The sequence below is a fragment of the Camelus ferus genome, chromosome 9 (assembly GCF_009834535.1).
Source record: "Camelus ferus isolate YT-003-E chromosome 9, BCGSAC_Cfer_1.0, whole genome shotgun sequence".
Lineage (NCBI taxonomy): Eukaryota > Metazoa > Chordata > Mammalia > Artiodactyla > Camelidae > Camelus > Camelus ferus.
This window is the reverse complement of record NC_045704.1, coordinates 42,535,567-42,562,566: the sequence shown is the minus strand read 5'-3', so window position 1 is coordinate 42,562,566 and position 27,000 is coordinate 42,535,567. Positions and strand designations below refer to the sequence as shown.

The 27,000-nt window shown below is 46.7% G+C and overlaps 2 long non-coding RNA genes across 3 annotated transcripts in view; one reads left to right on the top strand and one right to left on the bottom strand.

Moving 5' to 3' along the window:
* The window catches only part of LOC106729098, a 407,792-nt gene that overhangs the window by 356,739 nt on the left and 24,053 nt on the right, over positions 1-27,000 (top strand). The gene's annotated exons all lie outside the window — the stretch shown is intronic.
* LOC116665776 overlaps positions 22,273-27,000 on the bottom strand; it is a 69,530-nt gene continuing 64,802 nt past the window's right edge. The window contains exon 3 of the long non-coding RNA XR_004322443.1: positions 22,273-25,264. This is a non-coding gene — a long non-coding RNA (uncharacterized LOC116665776). The remainder of the gene's footprint in view (positions 25,265-27,000) is intronic.

Genomic DNA, 27,000 nt, shown 5'->3' with positions numbered 1-27,000 from the left:
CCGTCCTTCTAGTACAGGGTGCTACTAGCAGCTGACACGCGGCACAGGAGGGACACACGGCTGTAAATAACCTTCACAGGAGAGCAGGAGGCCTGTTCTTGGCCCTACACTCTGACAGAGGCCATTCTCTCCCCAGGCTCCCGTTTAACTTGGGGGAACGTATGCAGGCTCGTCAGATGCAAGCCTGTGTGTTGGATTCAGCGAACAGACACGGGCAGTTGTCAGTTACATCGACCCAACCACCGGGCCGAGGAGGAGGCCGCCTGGGGTACTGCCAGGTTCACAGCCCCTCCAGGGAAACGAGCCAGTGGTTTTCCGGGAGGATCCCGAGGTGGTCTGGATCAAAGCCTGGGGTAGGGGTGGGGGGAGCCTGTCTGCGTCTTCTGAGGAGAGAAGGACGACCAGGAGCACCGTGCCTGTGAATACCGGCTGTGTTCCGACATCCGTTGTGTTTATTTCCCGTCCTCCCCAAGAGGGAGGTTTTATAGATGGATGAGCTGGAGCTCCAGGGGGCTTTTTCCTCTCAGTCACATGGTTGTACTGGAGTCTAGGTTCAAACCTAGGCCTGTCTGGACTCACATCTATGCTTGTCTGCTGTGTCTGGCTGGGCAACCTGTTGGGGGTACGCTGTGCGCACGGGCATGGAGGTGGGAGCTGCGGGCTGCGGTCTAGGAGTAGTTGGCTGCCGGAGGTGCGTTCCAAGATGAGAGGAAAACATCAGCCGTAATAACGCCCACCGCTGAGCATGCCCCGGCATCTGAGGCTCGCCCTACTTTTCCATCTCACCCAAGCCTCTCACCACCCTGTAAAGTGGGTGCTGTCATTGTGTCCATTTTACAGAGGAGGAAACTGAGGCCAGCGTGGAGTGGGAGTGCCTAGTCAGCAAAGCGTGGGCGGCAGGGCTCAGGTGCGCGGTCAGCACTGGGGAGAAGGTCCTCCAGGGGGGCCAGGAGGGTGGCCTGCTGGGGCAGGGCAAGCCCAGGAGGTGACTGCTGTCTGATTCAGAAGTGGATATGAGGCAGTGGAATGGGACTCCTGATGAGGCTGGTGCCTGGGGCCACGAGCATCCTACAGAGGGGACAGGGAAGGAGAGGGAGGCGGGGGTCCTATGTCTGGGAAGGCAGTTATCCGAAGACTGAGCCTGGCACGTAGCGTGGGGCTGCCTTTGGAAGCAGCCAGAAACTGAGTTCTCAGGAGGAGGCCTGGCGTCAGGGCTCACCTGCAGGGAGTGAAGTTTTAGGCTGAGAGTGGACAAGTAGGGGGGTCAGCCCTGTGGGTAGTCAGCTCCTCTTCCTTGGGCTGGGCCAGCCTCTCCGTGGGTCTGGTCTGTCAGCCCCGGATGTGCGGAGCGCGGGGCCGAGCAGCCCGCAGACAGGTGCCCCGCCCGCCACCTTTCCATTGAGTTTGATTTTCTCCCTCCCTCCTTCGAAGCAAGTGGTTGCTGACTTCCTCATAGAAGTGAACCTCACGTCATGGCAGGACACTGATGGACCGAAGCACCATTAGTGCTTCTAGAAAAGTCCCGATGCAGGACATGAGAGGGGAGGGAAGGAGGAAGGTGAGCTAGCCCTTCCACCGCACTGTTCCGGTTTCCCGCCGTGAGGAAGAGTCTCAATCTGCCTTTTCACAAGGAGCTCTGGATTTTCCCCGCACATTACAGAATGACCCTTGGTATTTGTCCTCAGGAAGAGAAATGCACAAGAAACCAGAGGATGAGGGTTAAGAGAGAAGGAGAGATGCGAGGAGGGAGAGAGGGGCGGGTCCCTGCTGCCCACACGGGCTGGCTCCAAGCGCGGGTGTCCACACACAGCCCATGCTGAGCTAGGCAGGACAGTCTCTCTGCCCTTGTTCACTGAAAATAATTGCTCTGCACATGTCTGTCCACCACCCTGCCATGGGGAGGAAGGGGGTGGGCATTGGGTGAGCTGGGGCTGCATGGGGTGCTCCACGGAGGAGGTGGCTTTGAGCTGGTCTGCTTCTCCTTTGTAAAAGGGTTTTCCTCCCATGAAGGGTGTGCCTTCTTGCCTGGTTCTGGCTCCTGTCTGTTCCAACCCTAGAATCGTCCCTCCTCTGTCACTCTTCTACTTCTTGAATCTTGAATTTCCATCTCTCTCTCTCCTGTTCTCCAAATCACTCAGCACAACCTGCAGAAGTACTCAGTCCAACCCACGTTCAACAACAGACAGCACCTTCGAAGCCTCCAAACCTTGCATCCACCTCCCTCCGTTGGAGACTGCTCCCCTTGCCTCATTCATGTCTCAATCATCCTAAAGAATCACTTGCATTTATTCGCCCCCATCGTATTCTGTTTTATCCGTGTGTCACTGTCACTTTTACCACCCAGCTCTGTGGAAGTGGTTTTCTAAAAATACCAGGGGACCTCGTAAGTGCCACATTCTAATGACACATCACTTCTGACAACATTAGATGCTGTTGACCATGACTTTCTGCTCCAAGCCCCTTTCTCCTGTGAGTCTGGTGACCCGTCTTTCCTTGGGTCCTTCTGCTTCTCTGCCCATTCCCTTGGGTGGTGATGGTCTCCAAGGTTTCTCCCTCATTCCTCCGGTCTCACTGTCTGTTTTCTGCTGGAGCAATTTCTGGAAGCCTATGGGCTTCATCCACCACCTGCCTACACACTGATGACACCAAAGCCTCTTCCTCCTCAGCTCCACACAGAACTTCATACTGATGTGTAGCATCCAGGGAGCAGGAGAGACGCTTTGGTGAGTCAGGATTAGGGACTGCCTGGGCGGGTGTTTCAGAAAGACAGACTGACACAGGATTAAATGAGTTGTGGCGGATGTAGGCAGAACAATAGCCTCTTGATTCCATTTAGTTAGGAAACAATTAAATTAGAAACTTATGGCCACATGGTTTTATTTGTGCACTTTCTAGCCTGTGTCTTTGTCACAAATTGACCATATGTGTCTGGGTTTATTTCTAGGCTCTCTGTTCTGTTCTGTTGATCTACGTGTCAGTTTTTTATGCTGATACTATTCTGCTCTGATTACTAGAGCTTTGTAATATGATTTGAAATAAGGCAGAGGGATGCCTCCAGCTTTGTGTTTCTTTCTCAGGATTGCTTTGGCTATGAAGGGTCTTTGTGATGTCATATGCATTTTAAGATTGTTTGTTCTATTTCTATGAAAAAATGCCATTGGAACTTCAATGGGGATCAGTAGATTGCTTTGGGTAATATGGACATTTTAACAATATTTATTTTTCCAATTCATGGGCACAGATTATCTTTCCATTTATTTGTGTCTTCTTCAATTTCTTATATCTATGGTATTTTATTTTCAGTGTATAAGTCTTTTATCTAGTTGGTTCAGTTTATTCCTAGGTATTTTATTCTTTTTGATACAATTACAAATAGGATTGTTTTCTTAATTTCTCTTTCTGATAGTTTGTTGTTAGTGAACAGAAATGCCGCAGATTTTTTTTTTTTATATTGTACAGCTTTACTGAATTCATTTATTAGTTCTAACATATTTTTTTGGTAGAGCGTTTAGGGTTTACTATATATAATATCAGGTCATCTGCAAATAGTGGCAGTTTTACTTTTTTTTTTTGACTTGGATGCCTTTTATTTCTTTTTCTTGCCTAAGTTCTCTTGCTAGGACTTTCATTATAATCTTGAATAAAATATATTTGTTGAATAAAAGTGGCAAGAGTGGGCATCCTTGTCTTGCTCCTGACTTTAGAAGAAAAGCTTTCAGCTCTTCATTATTGAGTATGGTGTCAGCTGTAACCCAGGCTTTAAATTTTTTGTAACTAATGAAATACACATAATATAAAAATTTACTGTCTTAACCATTTCTGAGTGTACAGTTCAGTGGTGTTAAGTACATTCACGTTGTTGTGCAGCCATCACCACCCTTCTTCTCCAGAAGTCTTTTCATCTTGCAAAACTGAAACTCTCGACCCATTAAATAACTCATCATTTTCCCTATTCCCCATCCCCAGGCAACCACCATTCTACTTTCTGCATCTATGACTTTGAATACTCTAGATAGCTCCTGTGAGTGGAATCATGCAGTGTTTGTCTTTTTATGAATGGCGTATTTACTTAGCATCATGCTCTCCAGGTTCATCCATGTTGTAGCACACATCAGAATTTCCTTTTTCAGGACTGAATAATATTCCACAGAGTGTATATACCAGGCACCCAGGTTTTAACTGATGAGCTTCAAGTTGGAAGTTGATTTGAGGTCTTCTTTTGTGCCTAAATTTGAATCTCATAGCTGAAAGGAATTTTCCAGGAGAGAAATGTAGATTTAAAGGCAGATTCTCCCCCAAACTATACCCACCTTTATGGCTTTTATGTTCATGTAGTTAATTATCAATTCTTTCTCCCTAGAGTACAGTCAAGTGTTTTTCTTTAATTATGTGAATAGAATCTTTCAAAGGGAAGGATGGAAGCCCAGACAGGTCTTCAGTGGGACGCAGGACAGCATGCTCCAGAGTCAGCTCTGATGATGAGCAGAAAACTGAGTTACCCCCAAGGGAGACGGAAAATGGGGTCAGAGCTTTGGGCCAATGGGTCCTGACATCCCACCCACCCACCCACTGGTCAGATCTTCCTTGCACACATGGAGTGCTAGAGTCTATGCTGTGTTTTTATGTTTTCTCAGCTTGTGGCACGCAGCTGGGAAGGAAAAACTCAGACAGCACCCCGCCTTGGGAATCCTTTCCCTCCCTGGATCAGAACCACGCCTTTGAGATCTGGCTGTTTGGAAGAGGATGGGTTGTGTCCCAATTTCTAGTTTTTGGTGCCTCTTGTACGGTGCTGCTCTTCTACCAAGAAACACTTGTAGAAATACTGGATGCAATAGGAAGCTTTGAAATAAGAAAAATGGAATTTCTAGAAACCAACTTAGAAACCAAGATTCTGCCCTAAAGTGAAATTTATTCTGAAAGAACCTGAGCTGACGTTTCCCTGCTCCCGCTCTCATCTCCCTTCTCTCTCCTCCTCCCCCCGTGCCTCCCCCCCTCCTGCCTCACGCAGGCTCTCAGGCAACACGTGGGGAAAACAGCTCTTCATTCTCTCACCCCTGTCCATTGAAAACATGGCCGGGCCTGCTGGCTCTCTCTGGAAACCTTACAGGCTGGCCTTCTGCAGCCCCCCGGCAGTAGCTGAATTATCATCTCACACCCGGACCTCAGAGAGAGTTCGTTAACAAAGCCCAGGTACGGGCGAGGCCAAGGAAGCCCGAGGCAGGCAGGCCGTGAGGAGTGCAGCAGGAATGTGGATGGGTATTTTTTATTCTCTACAGAAGGATTTTAAAGGTTGTCAAGTTACTCCCTTTCAAACAGAGAGCAGAAATACCAGAGACTACAGCTGTCGGAGGAAAGGTGACAAAGTTTAAAGTCGGCTGAGAGGTTGGCAAGAGGAAGCTATTCTCGGCGTCCTGAAGGGGCATACTCTGAATTTAGCTAGAAAAACGAGGTTCTTGGTTCAAGTTCCAGCCCCCTTTAGGGTCTGGTGAGCTCGAGCAGACCGCTTACTCTCTCTGGGCTTCAGTGGAAGGGTGCTCCATTTGGTCCTAGGGAGACCCGGGCTCACTGCGGTGCTGTCCCTCTCCAGCTGTGTGCGGGTGTGGTGTCCTTATCCTATAAATCATGGATCGCCAAGGCCACTCGTTTGGGGAGGCTTCTGCAAGGAAGGCCCCTAGCTCACTCGAGGTAGGTGAGTGTCATTCCCAGATACTGCGCATGATGCCATGGTGGCGATAATGGTGACCCCATGGCACTTGCTGGAACTCAGAGCGCCCTCCCCAGGCTCTTCCCGCACACAGTGCCGTGGCCTTTTTTAAAAGGAGACGCCTGATCCCAGCGCCACCTGCATGTGGCTCTGCGTTTTGGCTTGGCTCCCTTTGTCCAGAGATGCGCAGGGCTGGGCCATTTTGAAATGGAATGAAGGCCAGTCTGTTCTGATTTCTTTGAGAGTGTGTTTATTTACCCAATGTGTGCTGTTGTGGCTTCTCTCAGCGTGTGCCCTTCTCCCACATTTCAAGGTAGAAGGGCCATTACACCTAATGAGAGCTTCTTTCTAGCTCGTGTGCCACTTAGAATGTTCAAGAGTGTGCTTGAATCTTAACCTTTCAATGCATCTCTGTAATGGCATGTCACCCTTAAAAAATGAGATGTCAGCTTCCCTTTAAAAGGAATAGATGCCAATATTCAACCTGAAAACTACCACTCGTCCTTCCGGGCGCCTCCTTTCTGTTGAGGATGTTATAAAACACCACCAGGTGGAAAGGCAGGTAACCTGTAGATAACTGCTTGTGGAACGTGTCCGTTCTGCTGGGACCCATGTGACAAATGAGGCCAGTACCTCAAAGGATGACACCCTCTCCTTGCATTTCAGCACTGCTCTAGGGTCCTGCACCACCTCACTAGGAAATGCATTGTTGGCAGCCCTGGTTTTTTTTTTTTTTTTTTTTTTTTTTTAAGGAGGCTTCAGTATCACCTAAGTGAATTAATTTTGCCAGGAAAGGCATTTTAAGGATTGATGCATTAGAAATCATTGTCTTCTAGGTGCTCACCTCAGTTGATGGATTCATTCTGTTCTTTTATCCCCATTGCTATGGAAGCAGTCCTCCACTGCTTTTCATCATCAGTCATTATCATGGGAGCATCTCTGGTCCAAATGGCGCCTCTAACTGCTCCCTGAACACACCAGGAGCCTTACCTGAATGATAAAGCCCTACCCATCTTTCAAGCCCCAGTTCAGAAGTCACTTCATCTCTAAGCCCTTCCCAGATTCCCTTCCATGGGGATGCTCCCTCCCTCCCTCCCCGGGCGTCCTCTGGTACCTTTTCCAATCTCTGCAGTGGCGCCCCCTGCCCTGAATGGCACTTGGCTGTGGGCATGTCTGTGTCGTCTGTTGTTCTGTGAGCTCAGGGAGGGCCGTGGGGGACATATTTTTTTTTATCAGCAGCACCCGCCTAATAGTGCACCGGATATATTCAACACTTGTTACAGAACTCTGATTTTTAAAAAAAATGAAAAAATGAGTGACTGTTAAGAGATGCCAAAGCTGGTGTCGGGTGGGGTGGGAGGGGCCAGATGTGGCTATGCTAAATGGCAGCATGAGAAGGGCCTTTCCCCCTTTCTAGGAAATCCTCCCCTTTTACAGGGGAGCAGACCAGGACCTTGGAAGAGGAGGTTGCTGGCCCAAAGGCAGACGTCTCCAGAGCTGGGCCGTCACTCAGCACAGCAGCGTGTCTTCCCACTCACACTCACGCAGGGCGGTGTTCTTTCTATAGCACGATCTCCGAGGCACTGTCTTACAGGAAGCGAGGGACACACGGTGGTAGCCAGTGCAGGACGTGCCGGGAACGAGTAAAGGATAAAGCCGGCTGGGGCCGCCTCACTCCCTGTGTCCACGTCGGTCCCCAGCTGTGTCAGACTATGTCCTCAGAACGCGCGTGCTCGGTGGGACTGGAAGAAAGGGTGTGAGCCGTGGGACCAGCTGAGAGTGGTTGTAGTGGGGCTGACATGGCCGGGCGCCTTTCCAAACCCCTCTCCTCCCCCGTGGCTCACGGCCCTGCTCTGCGCCACAGCCCTGCGCCTGGGGGGATGATCCACAGTGATTCAAGTCATGCGCGGAAGTTCTGTCCCCTTGCTAAGGGTCAGTATAGTCGTAGACATGGGTCACAGCTCTGGCCAGTGACACAGGACCAGCCCCCTCACTGTTAGAGCCCTATGTACGGTTGCCAGATTGAGCAAAGCAAGCAAACAAAGAAAACTGACACATAGGACACCTGGTTAACTTTGGATTTCAGATAAATGACATTATATTTTAGTCTAAGTGTTTCCCATGCAATATTTGGATGCCCCATGTAACACCTGTGAGGTAGCTTCCTCCAAAATCCCCCAAGTTCTCGGAGTGCTTACGGAATGCATGGTCTGGGGGAGTCATGCAGATACGTTAAACTTCCCGAGGCTCAGGCACTTTGGATGATGACAGATTCGTGTTCATGAAACATGCTTGTTTCGGTCCCCCTTCTTGAAGGATTCTCAAGAAGCATGGTTTCTGTCTGTCTGTTTTTCCTAACAGCATTCTCCTCTTTACCCAGCCTTCAGTGAAGCTGGCCCTGTCAGTAGATGTCATACCATACATTTTCTGTTTTATCTGGAGGCAGGGCTCTGAGCAGCTTTTTGAAGCTGTGTGGAAACGTCAGTAGAACATCTAGGGTGGCAAGTGGTCACTTAGTTATTCATTGCCTTGCCTAGAAAATCCATTGCCGCTCAGTTTCCTCATCTTAAAGCTACTTCTGACCTCAGAGGGTTGTTGTAAGAACTAAAAAGAGGTGAAACATGCAAAGTGGTACAGCCACTTTAGAAGCCCATTTGGCAGCTTCTTATAAAACTACTTGTACTCTTAGCATATGATCCAGAGATTAACACGCCTTGATATTTACCCAAAGGAGTCAAAAACTTACATCTACACAAAACCCTGCACACGGATGTTTACGGCAGCTTTGGTCATAATTGCCAAAACTCAGAAGCAACTGAGATGCCCTTCAGTGTTACTGTCCATCAGTAATCTGTGGTACATTCAGACGGTGGAATGTTATCCAGCACTAAAAGGAAATGAGCTATTAAGCTATGAGAAGGAATGGAGGAAACTTAAATGCATGTTATTAAATGACAGAAGGAACTCTGAAAAGGCTACATACTTTATGACTTCAACTGGACCACATTCTGGAAAAGGCAAAACTATGGAGACGGTATAAAGATGAGTGGTTGCTGGAGCTGGGGTGGGAGACGCACAGGCAGAGAGCAGAGCAGTGTGAGGGCAGGGAATCGACTCTGCATGATTCTGTAATGACGAATACATGCCATTACACATTATTTCAAGCCCGTCAAAGGTACAATGAGCAAACCTTAGTGTGAGCTGTGGACTTTGGACAATTATGACATGTCAACGTAGGTTCATCAGCTGTACCAAAGGTACCACTCTGGATGCTGGGGGAGGCTTGGCATGTCTTTCTGGGACCAGGGGATATATAGGAAATCTCTGTTTCTTCCTCTTAATTTTGCCATGAACCTAAAACAGAAAAAACAAAGAGGTGAAACAGAGCCCTGAGTAGGATGACAGGGCAGTTATTGTTTTCTGAATGGACATTTTCTTCCTCCTCATTCACGAGGGCAAAGGTTCTGATTCTAGACTTCTCTCTGCCACACTGCTCTGTGGGCCTCTCTGGGTTCCATCTGGCTAGTAGTAATAATGCTGTAAAGAAGGATTGACTGACTCTGAGCCAAGAGGCCTGGATTTCTGCCCAGCCTCCCACTGCTTCCTAGATAATAAGGCTGGGGGACACAAATGAAATCCAGGAAACACAGCGACTGAAATGAAGTGAGTGATGATGATGGTGATGACGGTGGTGGTGGTGATGGTGGCAACAAACACTTGGATGGTTCTCATCAGTCCTCAGGCTTCCTGGGGGAGCTTTGTACTTGATCATGACACGTAAAGCTGTTTATTTCATTCAGTCAGCAGACCTGTTTGGAGCAGCAGCACTGTGTCAGGTCCCATGCTGGGTACAAGGCACACAGATGTAAATAAGACTCAGAGCTTGACCTCAAGGAATCTCAGTCCAGGAGGGCAGAAGGCGGTTACACTCACCATGGTGATGCCGTGTATCAGGAGCTAACCAGACGTCAGGACGTGAGGTGTGAGGGTGCCCATGAGAATCACGTCAGTGAGGCTTGGTGGGAGGGGTTCAGGCAGGGAGTCTCTGGGGCCTGGCTCCCTACATGTGATCAGAATGTTGCAGAAGGGAGCCAAGCAAATGAAAAGAAGAAAAAGAAGTGGAAGTCGTCATCTTTAGGGTTTACTAGGCCTTTTGGAATCTTTTGTTTCACTCTAGCAGTCTGGTCAGGCTGCTGACTCAATTAGCCGTATTGTGTGAAGTCAAATGTAACTGCTCAGGTCAGGATTCGGGGCTTAGGTAGTTGCAAAGTCCTCGCACCACTCTTTCTAATAGACTGTGTGCAATCTCAATAGCTTCCTAATACAATTTATGGAAGAGTTTGAGGTATATAATAAATTTTGAAACCATATTTGCATTCCAGGGTCAAAAATTAATTTTTAAGAATTCATACTGTGATTCAATGTCAAAAGTTAATCAATACAAAATGGAGGCACGTTCACCAAGTAAGCCACAACTAACCAGATTTAAATTCCAGAGACTATCACATGGCATTAAAATAAAAAGAAACAGAGGACACTTTTATACAGACCTGTCTCCGTCCTTTGTCCGCATTTCACTGAGAAGGGGGTGTAGGAGCTCAGGTGTTTCCACGGCGTAGAGAGAGTACACAAAAAGCTGCACCCCAGACTCTCAGAGATAGTTGGGAGAAGCTGTCCTACCATGAAAACTTGCCCAGGTGAGAACATCGGGGCAGTGTAAGGGGCCATCTTCAAGGAAATAAGGGCCAATGACAAGACCAGGTCCCAGTTCATGCATTTAAAGACAGGTAATTATCTTTTTTTAAAAGTGACTCTTTCTGCTTAAAATTACACATACTTTCTAGAATAATTCAGATACTCTGGAATTTTCATCAAGAACAAACTATCCCAAGTCTTTTTTTTTTTTTAATTGAAGTATAATCAGTTTACAATGTTGTGTCAATTTCTGGTGTGCAAGCATAATGTTTTAGTCTTGCACATACTTACATATATTTGTTTTCGTATTCTTTTTCATTATAGGTTATTGCAAGCTATTGAATATCATTCCCTGTGCCATACTGAAGAAATTTGTTTTTTATCTATTTTATGTAAGTAGTTAGTATTTGCACATCTCGAATTCCCCATCCCAAGTCTTAATGGCTCAAGAAAACAACATTTTATTAGTCTCCTAATTCTGTGGGTTGGCCTGGCCAATTCAGCTGATCTCTCCGGAGGCCACACGCACATCTACCACTAGTTAGATGTTTGATTTGGTGGCTGGTGACTGGCAGATCGGGGATGGCCTCACTCTGGTGTCTTAGGATTGACAGCATGCCTTGTTTTTTTGCTATTATGGCCTCTCGTCCTCCAGCTGGCTAAGTCAGGCTTGTTCACAGGGTGACAGGCAGATCTAAGTGAGACTGAGGGTGCTAGTGTAAAACCAGGAGTTTGACTTTGGATGCTTTAGGATTGGGACATCTACTAGACCTCCAAGAATAGGCAGTTAAATATAGAAATCCAGACTTCAAGGGCAAGGTCTACGCTGAAGATACATATTGGGAAGCCACCTGCAAAGATGCCACTTAAAGCCATGAGAATAGATGGACTCATCATAGGAGAGCAGATAGAAGAGACGCCTAAGGAATAAGTTTGATGGCTCACTACTACTTAGCTATTGGGAAGGTAAGGAAAAAAAACAGGTAAAGAAACTAAGAAGGAGAAGCCAGTGATTTATACGGAAAACCAGAGTGACAGCCCAGAAGCTGAGTGGGGAAAACAGTGTTGGAAGGAGGGAGTCAAACACTGCCAGTAGGTCAGGTAAGAGGGTTAGGGAGTGACCACTGCACTTCGTGATGTGAAGGTCATGGGGGACGTTGACAAGAACTGGTGGGTAGTGGTGGTTAAAGCCTTATTGGGATGGTTTCAGAGGATCACAGGAGGAACGGAGTTGAAATAGAGACAGTCCCCCCGCCAACATTTTACTTTGAAAATTTCAAATATGCAGGAAGGCTGAAAGAAGTGTAGAGTGAACATACCCATGTACGCCCCCACCTGGATTCTAGTCTTAACCTTTTAATAGCTTTGCCTCCTCATGTCTATTTATCCAGTCCTAGATCCATTTAGCAATCCATCTTTTTCTGTGTTAAAGGAATAGAGAGATGGGGCAGAGTTGGAGTGAGATAGGGTGAAAAAGGATCTCTCTCTGTACGTGTGTATGTACATATCTGTGTGTGTGCATGGGTGTATGTGTCTGAAGGATCGGACACAAGACAGCATGTGTTTATATGCTGATGAGGATGGTCAAGGAGCAAAGGCATGATTGATGATGCTGGAGGAATTCATATTTGGACCGATGTCTTTGGGTAGGAAAACAAGCATGGGCTTTGGTGCAAGTTGCGAAATTGGCCTCACATAGGTGCAATTCTAGTAATGAAAGAGGGTAGAAAATACGGGAAGTCAGATGGATGAGAACGTCCTTTAATAGCGTGAAATCCAGCACCTCTGGGACACGCTCCGGACCCGCCCTCTGTTTCCAGCTCCCCTGCGGGTGTGCTCTGAAGCCTTGGGAGAGGAGCAGAACCAACCTCTCGGGTCTTCTGGGGCCTCAGCTGCAAAATGAGCGTAATTAGGACTATCATACTTAACACTGCAGGGAGCTTTGGAAATTATACACTGGGGATTCGGTTTTGTTGTTGTTTTTATTACTCACACTTGCCCAGAAGAATGCCTTTTCAGGATGTTGCTGCTCTGTCCCTCGCTCTGTGCAGCATCTTCTCTCTGTCTGGGGACTTTCCAATACTGGATGAACAACCTAGGACTTCACAGAATTTGTCCCTCATTAAGGTCCCTTAATGTTTAGCTGATGGACTGACATCGTACTGGAGGGCAAGGAGGATAAGGGGTGTCCCGGAGGGACTTGAGTCCATTTCCGCCTCGGGGTGGTACCTACTCACTACACCCGAAGGCAGCAGCAGCGGCCTTGGGGCGCTCCCTCTGTCCGCCCCCTTCTTTGTCTTGGGTCAGTAGTGCAGAGTCTAAGGCCTGAGACCCAGTGTTGACTGTTTTTGGCTCCCATTTATTCTAGCAAAAGTGGCATTTCCACACCAAAGTTCCTTTGTTCTTTCCTCAGCTTCCCACACCTCCTTCCAAATGCTTGGAGTTATTTATGTCTGCAAAGAAGACAGGTGGGTGACCTGCCACAAGTAACCACACACAGCCAAGAGTCTCACTGCAGAAATACACTAGATGCATACGGCACTGCTTAACTAGAGTCAGCGATCTTGAATTCGTTTTCCTTCCTTCGTGGTGGGGTTTTAAGTGAAAACCCATACACCCTGTGCTTACACTTATTGTGATGGAAAAGCCGCCGGGCTTGGAGTCAGGAGATGAATTGGGTTAAAACACAGATTCTCTCACTGCAGGCAAGATACTGCACCACTCAGTCTCAGTTTCCTCATCTGTAATCTCAGGATGGTAATATTTTTCTCATAAGGGCACTGGAAGGATTGAGAGAGATGATGTATGTGCAAAACTCCAGTACAGTGCCTGGAAAGTAATAAGGTTCGTTAGATTTTGGCGTGATGGATTAATGAGCACACCACCAGCCATAATGAAAATAACTCAACAACCGTAGTTAACAGCGGGTGTTTGCTGTGTCCCATGCTCGGCGTTCTGTTGTCTTCATCGGCTGCGTTAACCATGAGAGAGAAAGAGATTATGCAGACACTGCTTTCTTCTTTGAACGGTAACTCTTCTCAATAATTAAAATATGTAATTAACGCCCAATCAAATTTAGGTATCTCCAAGCTCTATCTTAATCAAATCTACATTTTATTCTGTTTAACCTATAAAATTGGTGAATGATTCTCTAGTAAGTTTGAGAGAGAAAATACAGGACACCTAATTGATTCTGAACTTCAGATAAACAAAAATATTTTGCTAGAAGTATATCTCATGTAATATTTGAGATATAACTAAAAAAAAATCATTGCTTATCAGAAACTCAAGTTTAACTGGAAATCCCATGTTTTAATTTGCTAAATCTGGCAACCCTAGATTCTGGGAAATGCAATATCTGATGTGTGCCTATTCCAAAGGCAACAAAACATTTTTTTCTTTCTTTTTTTTTTTTTCCAGCAAGCAATGATTACAGTTCAACTAAAAGGCAACAAAATCTTGACCATAAGGTTTGAGGTGTGTGGGTCTGACAAAATGCCATGACGGCCCCCTGAGAGAGAGGGTTTCCCTGATCCCGATAGCTAATGTGAGGTGGAATGTAACCCCGCCCCCACTCCTCTCCTACTTCTCAATTTTGTCTCCTTTGCATTTTCCATTTTCCTTTAGCATTCAACTAAGTAATAATGTATTCTTAGTTTTTTTAACTTATCTCATTGGATGGTCAGTAACTTTTTATGGCACTATTTTTGACTATTGGACACTTAGTGGGTGGTCAGTGAAACGTCATTGAGTAAATGAAGAGCTGGTGCTGATATGACAACCATACAAGTTACAATGAAGGATGACAGGCTTTACAGATGGGGCTCAAATTTCACTGACCACCTGCTGTGTTCCAGATTCTCTGCTAGGCAGGTGGATCCTGGGATGAATGAAACAGATATAGTTCCTGACCAGCAAATGGGAAGAGTAACCACTGAGAATACACTATCACTTAGCTGAGAGGGTTTAGAGTTTAACTGCTTCGTGCCTCAGTTTGCACATCCAGTAATGAGATAACCCATCTACGTCAAAGAATTATATTGAGGGGGAAATGAGCATCCATATCTGTGACTCTCTCCTTGTCTCTGTCTGTAGTTTGTGTATGTGTGTGTTGAGAGTGAAACCAACTGGTAAAACATCAGATTTCCTAAATTAATATCAGTTCTTTTCCCTTTCTTTCATGTTAGAAACCAACTTTGGGCTCTGTTTCTACCTTTTGCTGTTTCATCATGGGAAGGGTAATGCCCTGACCAGAAAGTGTTACGAAGACCAGAACTGTAACACATAGATTTTTTTTTTAACATGGACTAAATTCTCCAGATGCATGTCTTAGATAGCTGAGGGACCCCGTCACAGACTCAGGCAAATACTGCCACTTCTGCCTTGCAGAGAACTTCTGAAGATGGGGTGCTAATGATCTGACAAAATCTCTCCACCTTTCCCTTGGAGTCCCCAGAGTTTCACATAGTTTGGGGGGAGGGTGTGATGAGGTCTTGCAGATGACCATTGTCTTTCATGGGACACATGATGTGTGAATCTGGAGTAAATTAAAACCCTGAAACTGAATGTCAAGACCCGGGGAATTCGTCCCCACATTAGGCTCCTTGGGAAGGTGATTTTGACACTCTGAAGGATGTCGAGGGAGTTAATAATAACATCTTCTAACACATTGCTTTTGTTACTTGGAGCTCATTGCTTTTTCAAGGAGGTTAAAGTCATTCAGCAGCTACATGTTTTCAGTATGAAGCTAGGCATTAAATGCAAATCCTAGGACAGTAGAACAGTTGAGTTAAGCATGTAGGTAACCCAAGGTCACGGACTGCCAGCAAGTGAAGATGGCTCACGTGCATGCCGTGGCCCCGGGAAGCGCCGGTCCTCCTTCAGTGTGTGCAGTGTGGAGGCACTAAAGTCACTGTGGGGACGCTGTCTGGTTTGTTTTGTTACGGTGTGTTGAAGTCGTTCACTTGTCTCAGAGGTTCGTTCATCTACCGCCAGGGGTGCTTTGATTTCAAGGGTGTGACTGGTCTTTGAAAGACAACCTCAGAAGAGTGTGGCCAGACATTCATCCTGAGCTGTGGTTTCCTTGCCTTCTCTTGCTCCATTGGAGGATTTAAAATCCTGAATTGCTCAGGATGTTCATAAACTATTATGATGAAAACTAGGCTTATTAAATTGGGCTTACGTGTTTCAAGCCTATTCTATCTAGATAACAACTCATTTTAGCATGATTTTTCACTTAATAAGAACACTTTTTTGAACTCGATTTGGTAGCTCTTACTAATCCCAGACAGAATAGAGGTGCAAGATATTAAAAACCAGATTGTTGAAAGAGGAAACAGCAGCACGTGAGTTGAATAGCAGAACAAACCCAGCAACATTTCAAACACATCATAGAAGGCAATTTTATAGGATTTAAGAATCCAATAAAGTCCTTAGACAGAAAGGTAAGTCTTAGATGTCAAGCAGAATAAATGAAAAATTGAATCCATGCAAGACACTATATGGTGAAGTTTTTGGTCATTAAGGGAAATTCCAAAAGCTTTTGGAGTGAAGTACAGGGCCCTGGGTGGACTGATTAACTCCAAAGGGATGTGAATCAGGTTGACAGCAGACTTCTCAGCAGCAGCGATGGATGAAACAGATGATGGAGCAGTGCTTTCAGATTTCAGGGAGACAATTAACTTTGAATCTGCATTCCTATATCCAATAATATTTAATTCAAGCTTAAGGGTAAAATCCATAGATTTTCTGATATGCAAAGATTTGGAAAATTTGCCACATGCAGATCCCTTGAAAAAAATTACAAGGGAAAAAATGAATCCAAGAAAGAAGCAGGATAAAGTAAACAATTGTGAATAAATAAACCAGGAAAAACCCTATTTTGATGTTTAAAAATTAATTTTCCAACTAAAATACTTCAGCTGTCTCCAAATGCAGTGTGCTTGGGCTGTATTAGGGGGCAGGTGGAATTTAAAGCATGCTGAGATCCTTGTCTTGTTATATAGAGAATTTAGGTGCTGATTATCTCTAATGCTGTTCTGAATAATCCATGTTCAAGTATGTTTATCAAATGCATAAAGTAACTATTATAAAAATAGAGCTAGAGTACAATCCCCAAGCCACTGAATATTCAGGTCAGGGGAAGCAGAGCAGAAGAACCTCGGTCCTTTCTAGAGAAGTCAGAGAAGAAACAGAATACAGAGATAACCAGAAAGAGCAGCAGCTAGAGAGGGAATTAACTCATTCAGAGCACTGTAACCACTAGCACACTCGGACACTTACGTCCGATACTATGAATGAGTTAATGTCACTTGTTAAAACACAGTGATTCTCAGATTGAGAGCTAAACCCAAATCGCTTTCTATGCCACTTGCCACAGGGACATAGTCACAGTCATAAAAGAATGTTGATGACAAAAGGATGTAAATGTGTCCACAGATCACAGAGTGCATTTAGGGCGGCGGCAGACAGTAGGGCCAGGTACAGATTATGGAGGCTCTGCAAGGAGTATGAGATTGATTCTGAAGGAAAATGAGCAGTGATGTAAAGAATTTAGCGACTTAATGAGATGTGCACTGGAGAAAGATGACTCTGGCAGTTGAGAAAGTTTAGGAGACAGGTCGAGCTTGTGGTGGGAACATGAAAAAAGTCAAGGAACTCATGTGTGAAGTGCTAAGGCGCCGGGCCACATCATAGGTTCGGGGTGGAGAAAAGATGGTGGGTGTTACTGAGCTAAAGAAGATAGACTCAGTGGAACTTGGGGATGAAGCGGAGATGAAGCCTGCGAGATGGCACACAGGTTTCTGAAGTGAAATCACGTTGGGTGGCCTTTCAGCAATGTGGGAACCCACAGGGAAGAAACAGCGGGAGGGGAGAGACAATGAACTTGGGCCTTAGTGCCCTGGCATGTTCAGTGATAACTGATTCTCAGGACACAGATTTTGGTTGGATATGCAAATCTTGGAGTCACTGCCTTCTTGGTGGTAGGAGTCATCATTAATTCATAAGCAGAGCTCGTCCTGCAGAACTGGGCTTGCTCATAAGGGGTAATATCCTTTAGATACGTCGTGTGAGAAGCTGGAGCTCTGACATGAGTCTTGACTCTCTCCTTTTTACATTCGGTGGAGAGAACAGTGAATGAACATAATCATATCTTCGTAAATCCAGCTAGGAAAGTTGCATCAGTGCCTTCCCCCATCTCTGCCTCTGAATTCTCGTGCCTGTGCAGTCCTGGGGCCAGTGCAGGTGAGGAGGGGAAGGGGGTTGTTCCTGATGCCTCCTGGCATGAAATGAAGCACTAATAGCAAAACATTTGGGAAAATTAAGAAGCCCCTTGTTGCTCTCTGAGGAAAAGCAGCCCCTTGGGTGAGATGGTTGCTGATTATTCTCATATGTAGTCATAGTTGAATGTGATAATTGACTTCATAGATTGTAAATGGAAGGGTTTTCAGAGCTGTACCCAGGAAGAACCCTACTCACCACCCCCACCCTCTCCACAAAGTGAAGATGCCCACGTGGAAGCAGGGGTGCGTCACAGTGCCGTCTGCTTGGAAATTTCCAAGACCACTGATTGGGATAGAACTCCCCAAATGTTGAGAATTTTCAGCCAAAGGTTGAAGTTTCCTAGATTCCTCCTCTTCCTCATGCTCAAGAAACTTCTGAGAAACATCTATATTTGCATGGCTCACCAGATTCCCAATCTAGTTACTTCCCTTATCAAACTGTATTCCCAAACCAGTCAGGGGGACATTTAGATGGAACCCAGTGACTGTTTTCTGTCCTTGGAATCTGCTGTACTTTTCTGAAACTTCCAGTTGTTGACTGGAATGACTTCCCTAAGGAGGTGAATTTTGGGCCACAATTTGTAGGAGGAAGGCATTTTTCCAAGAGTAGAGTATGGTGACAGTTTCTTCTTACAGAAAGAACAGAGCTCACCCTCCCCTGTGCTGCCATTGCACTGTGCAAATACTTCAGCTGTACTTCTGGGATCTTCATTGGATTTATTTGTAATCCTTGTAATGCTATTCTTTATTATTAAGTTTGTGCTTTAAAAATTAAGTTATGCTCCTGAAAGAACTCAGGATTTGGAGTCTCCTGGGTAGAGTTAAATATCTATTCAAATGCGCAGTTAATGATTGTGGAGGTAAAAATGGATGCTAGCCAGTGGTAATGACTAAGTGTAGCAGAGGAAGCAGGAAGGGAGGAAGACCCAGTCAGTGAGCAGTGGCCCTGATTCTGTCTCTATTTTATTTGAGAATAAAGAAGTTTTCCCAGGGGACTGCAGTGTCTGGAGAGCCAGAGGGATGGGTCGCCTTGACAGCCTTTGCACGAGGAGTATGTGTTCCCTGGGAAGACTGGAACCCCAGTGGAACAGAGTTGGGCACCTGAGTCTCTTCCAGGATGGATGGGTTGGCGTCAGAAGGTCGGGCATTTGGGAGAGCAGCAGTGAGTTACCCAGCCGATGCTGGGTTGTTTCTTTGGTCCAGGTGAGAAGGAAATCACAGCTTCTGAGAGATGCGTGAACAGCCCAGGGCTCCTCTGCTCTGTGTGAGCCCTCACCTCCCCAACCAACACCTCTGTCTTCCGCATAGCAAGAGGTGGGGCATGCAGGTCCTGCCAACGCTGGTGGTTTGGGGGCAGGCAGAGCGGCTGATGAGGAAGCGAATGGGGCTAAGATGTGCTGAGCTTTCACTCTGCGCTAGTTCCTACTCTAAGCGCTTGATGTGCATAGAACAGGACCAACATATTATCTCCCAAGGAAAGAGGGGCGATTACTGTCCCTGTGACAGGTGAGGAAGCTGACGCTGACAGAGGCTCACTAGTGTGCTTACAAAGAAGGAAGCAGTGTCCCCTAGCTACGGTGTGAGGGTCCCATGTCAGAATTCTATTTGAGCAAGAACATTTGCCATCTGGAGGATGAAGCTTTTCCTAATAGCGCATCAGACCAAAGGGTCTGAGTTGAGAACTGGGAGCCACGTCTGAGAGCTGAGGTGTGCAGGGGTGTGGGAACACTGGCATAGCAGCAGGGCTCAGAGCAAGAACGATCCGGGCCGAATGGGCAGGTGCTCCGCAGAAAGACTGAAGCCGGAGATTAGCAGCATAGCTTTGTTTCCAAAACTCCTAGCTGGGTGTTTCTGGCAAGTGGTAAAGTCCTTTGAAAGATCCCGGAATGGAACGGATACCTTGAGAACAAGCACGGCGCACTTTTTGGGTGGAGGGTGCGGCTTTTCGTGTTTCAGTGAGGCCCCTGTGCACCAGAGTGGGGGCTTTGGAGGCAGCAAGGAAAGTGTGTTGTGTGATGGACTGAAAATTACCTTTAATCAGGAAGATTCAACTTGACTTTGGACTAGCTACTTGACCTTGGATAAGTAACAGTCCTCACTGGACCTCTCTTTGCTCTTTGTTCATTTTTACAATGGGGACCATAATCCTGGCATGACGTGGTTGTAGGGGGAATTCTGCGGGATAATGCAGATGACATGGACACGTGTATGTGCCTCCATCCTCAACCTCTTCCCTCCTGGACACAGTCACCTTGGCTGATGCAACATATGAGAAGGAGCACAGTGCATGCCCCAGGGGAGCCAGGAGGACTCTTTTCAGGAGCACATGACTGACCCCTCAGCTCCTTCCAGGACTACCTGGGAGGGGAAGGGCAGGATGCTGGGACTTGTGCAGTTTTAACTTGGTGCACAACCAGCAGAAAACCTTTTTTAAAGAGGTCACTATGGACTTACTGTCCTATAGGCTGGCCTGACCTGGGACACCCAGGTTCTATTTGAATTGAAAAATAAAATCCGAGGAGCCATGCTCAACACTTATGTGTTAAACACCTAAGACCTCTCGACTGGGAAGGGATGTTGAACGTAGAGTTAGTTTCCGGGAAGAAGGGACTGTCTGTTGGCCCTTTCCTGGCCAGAGCCCAGCCTTGCTGAGTGCCTCACAGCTACTGCCACTGGGAGAAGCAATTTGTCACCTTTATACCTTTCTGCTTTATGGTCTGGTGGCTTAATAGGATTCGACCTTCCCTGGATTCCATTTCAGTTGGGTCAGACACTGCACTTCAAATTAAAATTTGGGCTCTGGCACAGGTGATGAGGAATTGGTGAGGTGTGTGGACACATGCCCAGAAGAGGGCTCTAGTTTCAGGTGCCCTCTGAGCCAGCACGATCGATCCCTGTGTCCATATTGTCACCCAGCCAGAGCCCCAGATTTCACGTACTGCCATGGCCAGCCTGCCTTCCCCCAGGTGCTGCAGTGGGTCTGCCTTTCCCTCTACCCATTGAGAGGAAGCCTCAGTTTTTATGCCACAATGGAATGGAACTTAAAGATGGGCAGGGTTTGTCACTGCAAAGGGTTTTTAAGGTGACAGTGTTCACTTGGTCTGTCTGCACATGGTATCACTGTGTGTCATCCACTGTGGCAGAGCGGGAAGGGAATGGAAGGATTTCAGGCATTCTGTCAAGGAACTGGCTGTCCAAATGAGAGAAAGTCAAGGGCATGCATGGCTGTGATGTGAGGCAGACAGTGATTAGACGAAGGAGAGCTGCTGTAAAACAGGGTGGGAGAGAGAAAGCTCTGGGGGTATTGGAGGAGAGGCGAGAATCCTGGAAGGCTTTGTAAGGAGGGTACCATTTGAACTGAGATTGGGAGGAGGACGAGGACTTGGGCAAGCAGGCATTGGACGGAGGGGAAGGTCAGTCGGGAGGGAGGGAGGGACATGGGCAAAGTGCAGGGATTGGGCATCATGCCATGTGTAGGGAACCACGAGTGGTCCATGGTGTCTTGGGCTGGGGCTTTCCAGGGAGACGTGGCCTGATGATGAGCACGTGGCCAGTAGTAGAGCTAAGGCTTCCTAGGAATTGACTATAGGCCACTGTTTTAAGCACTTTATATGTATGTGTATGTGTATATATATATGCATATATATGTGTGTGTGTGTGTATATATATATATATATATGCATATCTGAGCACAGATTTGAAGGGAAGTAAATTATACTTATTAAATCTTCAATCCTTATGAGTTGTTACTGTTATTCCCATCTTATGGATGAGGAAACTGAGGCCAGAAGAACAACACATGTGAGTAACTTGTTGGGCCACTTGCAGCTCGCTCAGCAGGATAGGTTTCAAAGGGGAGAGACAGTGAGGAGGAGAGGAAGGGAGGCTGGTGTCTCCCCGAATTGACTCTCTCCATGAACGAGGTCCACTGGAAGCCAGTTTCCGGGCAGGGTCCACTTGTGCAGTGTGCAGTCACTCCAGAGGACGGGGGCGAGCAGGAGGAGCGCCATGCCCTGTCAGCTCAGCTCCCATCTGAGTCCTTCTTGTGGACTCCGTGGTCATGGCTGTCTCGGAGTCGCGTGCTCTTTCTGTGCATCACCCCCGCTGGTGTCACGTGGTTTGGGTCTTTCTGCAAGCTCTCTAAAATGAGGGCCCTGAGACCTAGCTCAGGAGGGATCATCGCGGGGCATGAGTAGGGGCAGGAAGGAGGCGGCTGGGGCTGAGTGTCTGTGGTGGACCAGGAGGCCTAGCGGCTGCCTCCCATGTTCAGAGGGGCATCCCAAGACTTGACTTTAAAGGGCAGAAGGTCGGTTTATCTTGTGTTTAGAGTAAGGAGCACCAGCCAGGGGTTGGGCGTCTACCCTTGACCACTGCAGTAGGTTTTCATCTCACCCAGGAGCTACTAAAAGTCGATAATAGGAGTTTCTGGTGAAAAAATGAGTTTGGTTAACTTTTGGGACACTATTGTTCAAATAAAATAAAATAGATTTCATTATGAATGTTTATTACAGCACTGCATGTGTTAAATAAACAAAAAATAAAAATAGTGGAAACAACTGGAATGCTATCAATCCATCAGTAGGGGAGCGATTGAATAAACTGTGGTATTTGCCCGGTAGTAGATAACAAAGCTGCTTCAGTGAGTGAGAAAGATCAGTGTGTATTAATCTGGAAAGATGTCCAGGAAAACACTGTCAGTGACATAAACAGAAGCTGTGGAATAATGTACGTAACACCGATACGTAGTTGTAGTGAAAAGAAAACATGGAAGAAGATAAAGAATAAGGAAGCCTGTATGTGTGTTTTTGTCTGTAAGCACAGCAAAAGGGAATCAAGGGTGATACAGATAGTGTAGTTTTATTATCTTAAGGCTCTGGTTTGAAGAAAAATAAATTTTAAACAATCTTATTTAACTTCATAAAAAAATCATGCATTTTGTAATTAAAAACCCAATAAGCTAAGCATTGTTCATGGGTGAAACTGAAGAAGTGGTGTTAAATTATACAGTACATTAAATGCCAGGATATAGACTTTGGGTTTCATATTACACACTGGAAATTTTTAATGCAGTTTCTAAGTGACAGAATGCTGCTAAAATAGGTTTTTGATCAAACAGGTTTTGGAATGTTGCCCAATGTATTACACCCATGGAAACTTAAATACACATCAGTGTTACTTACCAATATCTTATCAAAGGCACTGAGAAGTCCTGCAGTTAAACACATTTTTTTCAAGGTATTAATATAGTTTCCCAGATGCATTTTTCCAAAAACCTATCTTTGCATTACACTTAGCCTATGGAACATTTAGTAAAATCCTTGATTTTATGGCAGTAGAAAGCTTCTGAAGGTTTTGAAGCAGAGAAGCAGTAAGACTAGAGCTGATTTTCAAGGAGCTGCGTCAAAAGAGCCAGGTGCTTGACAAGGAGGGATCCAGGGCAAAGAGGACCTGCTGGAGATGTTCTAGCAGTTCAGAAAAGAGGTGACAGTGGTCTGACGGAGGACAAAGCTGTGGAGGTGGAGAGTAAGGACAGCTTACTTGTAAGGACAGCTTACTTGGGACTTGTAAGGATAAGGTCACCAGGGCTTGGCGAGAGAGGGGGCTTGGGAAGACTGAGGGAGAGGATGCAGAGAGCTTACACTGGGCTACCTGGGGTCCAGGGCTGCTATGAACTGGGGACTGACTGCTAGAGGAGGAGCAGCAGGGCCCAGGAGGACGGCCATCGTGAGTTTGAGGAGCTGGAGGAAATGTCCGATAAGCAGTCAGAAGTACAAGCTGCAAGCCACGGCTCATCTGAAACCTCATGGATCGATCCCCTGTCAAGAAGGAGGATGTTGGCCTTAGGGGGCTAAATTTTCACCTGATCTACGTGTTGAGGCCATAAGGTAGGACTGAGGTCCCTCCGAGAGGAGACAGGCCCCATCAGGACACACTGATCCTTAGAAAACTGGATCTTGTGAAGCAAGCCTTCACAGCACAAGGGAACTCTGTCTTGCCTTTTTTCTGAGATGCATTCTCTTGTGCCTGGGCTTCCCCGAGGGCAGGCATCAGGCTGTGGGCTCCTGGGTGGTGTGATTTCAAAGGCACGTCACGGAGGCCAACCCAGTGCTAGGATGGAGATGCCACATAGTCCAGAGATCAAGTCCAATCTCTTAAGTCAGGTGGTCTAGTTTTCAACTTCTACATGAGCCTTCCCTTTTTGATTTTCCTAGGTCATTAATCAGTTTGAGTTGGAGTTTCCAGCTCTATTTCAGTTGTGAGTTAATTAAGGGGAGGTGCCCGTGTCCATATTTGGCTAGCAAGTTCACAGGGGAAACAGCGCCCCCTGAGGTCAGTGTTAACTTGGCAGGAGGCGTCGGTGAGGGTGAGAAACCTCTTCAGGGGGGTGCATGTTAGGGGTGGTCCGGTCACTCCTCCCCACGTGGGCTCACTTCCTCTTTTCAACCTTGAAAGGAGGTTTTTTTCATTCAAAGGTCTAAGGCATAGTGATGGAATGATTCTATTCCTCTGGTCATTAAGCATCTTTAGGTCGTAAGTGACTGACATTTCTGGGTGATGAAAAAAGAATGTAAGGGGTTTTCCCATCCTGTTCACAATATCCACCAAAATCCCTTTGTCTCCCCTATTTCATGAAGGAAACTGTATGCATCTGGAGGATGGATTGGTGAGGTTTCAAATTCTCCTTCACACCACGGGTAGAACTATTTTGTGTCAGGGAGTCAAGGTCTCTATCACATTATTACCATAGAAAGGGTCAAACCTTCACGACCAAGACATGCATGTCTCATACACCCTCAGTCTCTGCATAAACATGCCGCAGCCACACAGGGCGGCAGGAAACCCCATCAAGCACCTCCAAGCTGTAGTGCGTTGGGAAGCAGCTTTGCTGCAGAGCAAGGGCAGCAGAAGTGACTTGCAGATAGGCTGTCAGGTAACCAGCAGGCCCCGGACTTAGGATCGGAAGGAGCTGGCTGAGCCTTTGGGACTTCCTGGTACTTCTGACTCACTAGTCCAGTTAAGATCTGCCTAGACCTTTTTTATGATTGTTTTTCTCTCCTGTGGAAAATACACTGTGGATTGACTCATTCATTTGAAGCATATCACTCTAAGTAACCCCTGAGAGCATCTCCTCCCTGGCTCTCCATTTCAGCAAGGAGATTATTTCTGAGAAAGGGAACTGGTTTTGGTCTGAGATCATACAGGTTCCTTGTGGCAGAGCCAGGCGTCCTGACTTCTTGATGAGTGTTAGTCATGACATGTGTCTTCCCTCATTGAATATAAAGACAATGATTGAATGTCCACCAAGTGCTGGGTGCTGTGCTCCGTCCTGGAGAAACAAAGATGGGAATTGAGTGTCCTTTGCTGGAGACACAAACAGTGCACTGAAGGAGCCTCACGTGAGGCAGGCTGTCCATGCACAGAACGCAAGTCCCACGAAGGAGGGGGTTTCGTTTCTTTGGTCCTCTGCTGTATCCCCACGCCTGACCCAGCGCCTGGGAGGTGATGCACACATATTTGTTGACTGATGGCTCGAGGCTCGGACAAGACGCTGTGTTCTCCTCATGTTTGAAAGTAATTCATTCTGCAAACAAAGTCACAGGGATTCAGAGAAAGTAAGTGCAAGAGAGGTCTGTTGATGAGATACATTCTAGAGGCTGAGAAGTTCACAAGGAAACATAGACGGGAGTAGATTCTTGGCAGAGCAAACAGTGCCACCGGGGGTGGGGACTTGGTTTCCTGCCAAGGTCCTGGAATGGGGCATTGTCAGCCCTGTGTGTGGTCAGAGCCCACCTGCGGGTGGACTAGAACAGCAGTGGGGAGAGACCAGGGGCCTGATCATGAGAAGTTTCCCAGTCTTTGTAAAGGAAACTTTTTGCTATAGTTAACCACTTCTGACCTGCAGAGAAGGGTAAAATAACTTTTTTTTTTTTGCTGGTGACTATGGTGTTTGCTTTCTCCGAGAAACATTCCAGATGACAGAGGCAAACGAGTGAAGACTAAAATGTCTCAGCGCACTTGTGGCAGATGTAGTACACGCTGGTGCCGCTGGTTCAATCTGGTCCCTTGGAATCCGAACAGCTCAGGCATTCCTGTAGGTTTGCAGGAGGCTTAGCTAGTGTGCTCCCGTTAAACGCCAGATTCCAGGGAAGGGCTGGGGGAGAGGTGTGAGATGCGGTACAAATGATCTTTGCAGTAAGTGCAGAGAAGAGTATGTTGCAGATGGGAAAGGGAGGCAGCTATTCTTAAAAAGCTCAAAAGCTAAAAAGCTTTGTTCGGGTGGTCTTGCCTGGGGGCCAAGGAGACATCAGCATTGGAGTTAGGTGGGCATGGACTTAAATTCAGACTTTGTCATTTAATACCTAGCGGGTTCGGGTTTTGGCTTAAGCTCTGTGAACCTCAATTTTCTCATCTGAAAATTGTGGATAACAATCATCGTACAGAGTTGTAAAAGTGAAATGAGATGCTAGTTAGCAGATCTGCTCCCTGCCTCCTTTCTCTCCTTCCTCCGGTAACGGTAACGGGGCTTGACCCTGCAGGGCATTCAGAGTGGGAGAGCTGGCATTCCTGCTTCTAAAAGGAGCCGATCTCCATGGTGGGATGTAACTGACCTTAGCATGTGGTGGACAACAGCCAGGGCGTGAGAAAGGTCTAGACTGCAGGGCAGTGGATGCTCAGGGGAGGGTAAGACCCTTCCCCTGGCACAGAGGAAGAGTAGGGCGAGTGGGGTGGGACAGAAGACCTTGGGGCCTAGGATAGGGGCTAAGAATTCTGACATTGGGGAGCTGAAAACAAAAAATAGAGAGCTTTTTTGAGCAAAGGGGAGGGGAGTGTGGAGGACACAATTCTTTCCTCCGTCACTTGCTCCTTTAGGATGAAGGTAACCTATCCCCCCATGTCTCTGAGACACTCTCGTGTGCCCCTCTCTAGGGGTCTGGCCTGTGGTGTTGATTAGATCTTGCTTTCCAGAAGCCTGGCCCAGATTCCCAGTGGAAAACCAGTGCTGCTATTCAATTTAAAAGCCACACTTGGTAAAGTTTGCTAAACTATATTTCAGCTCTTCTTGTGGACCAAAGTTCCTTCCAGTGAGGATGGATGTTCTGAGAGTTTGAAATACCTCTCTGATAACTTTCTTAACAGTGGGGACATGTAAAGAGTGGGACACCATCCTTCCTGAATGAAAGAGTGTCATCTGGAAGTTTCAAAGGTCCTGTTACAGATGGGGAAGAGCAATGGTCAAATAAGGGGACAGACTCATTTATTCATCAAATATTTATTAAATGCATTCAGTGTGAACACTGGGGGCTCAGAGGTGAAAGA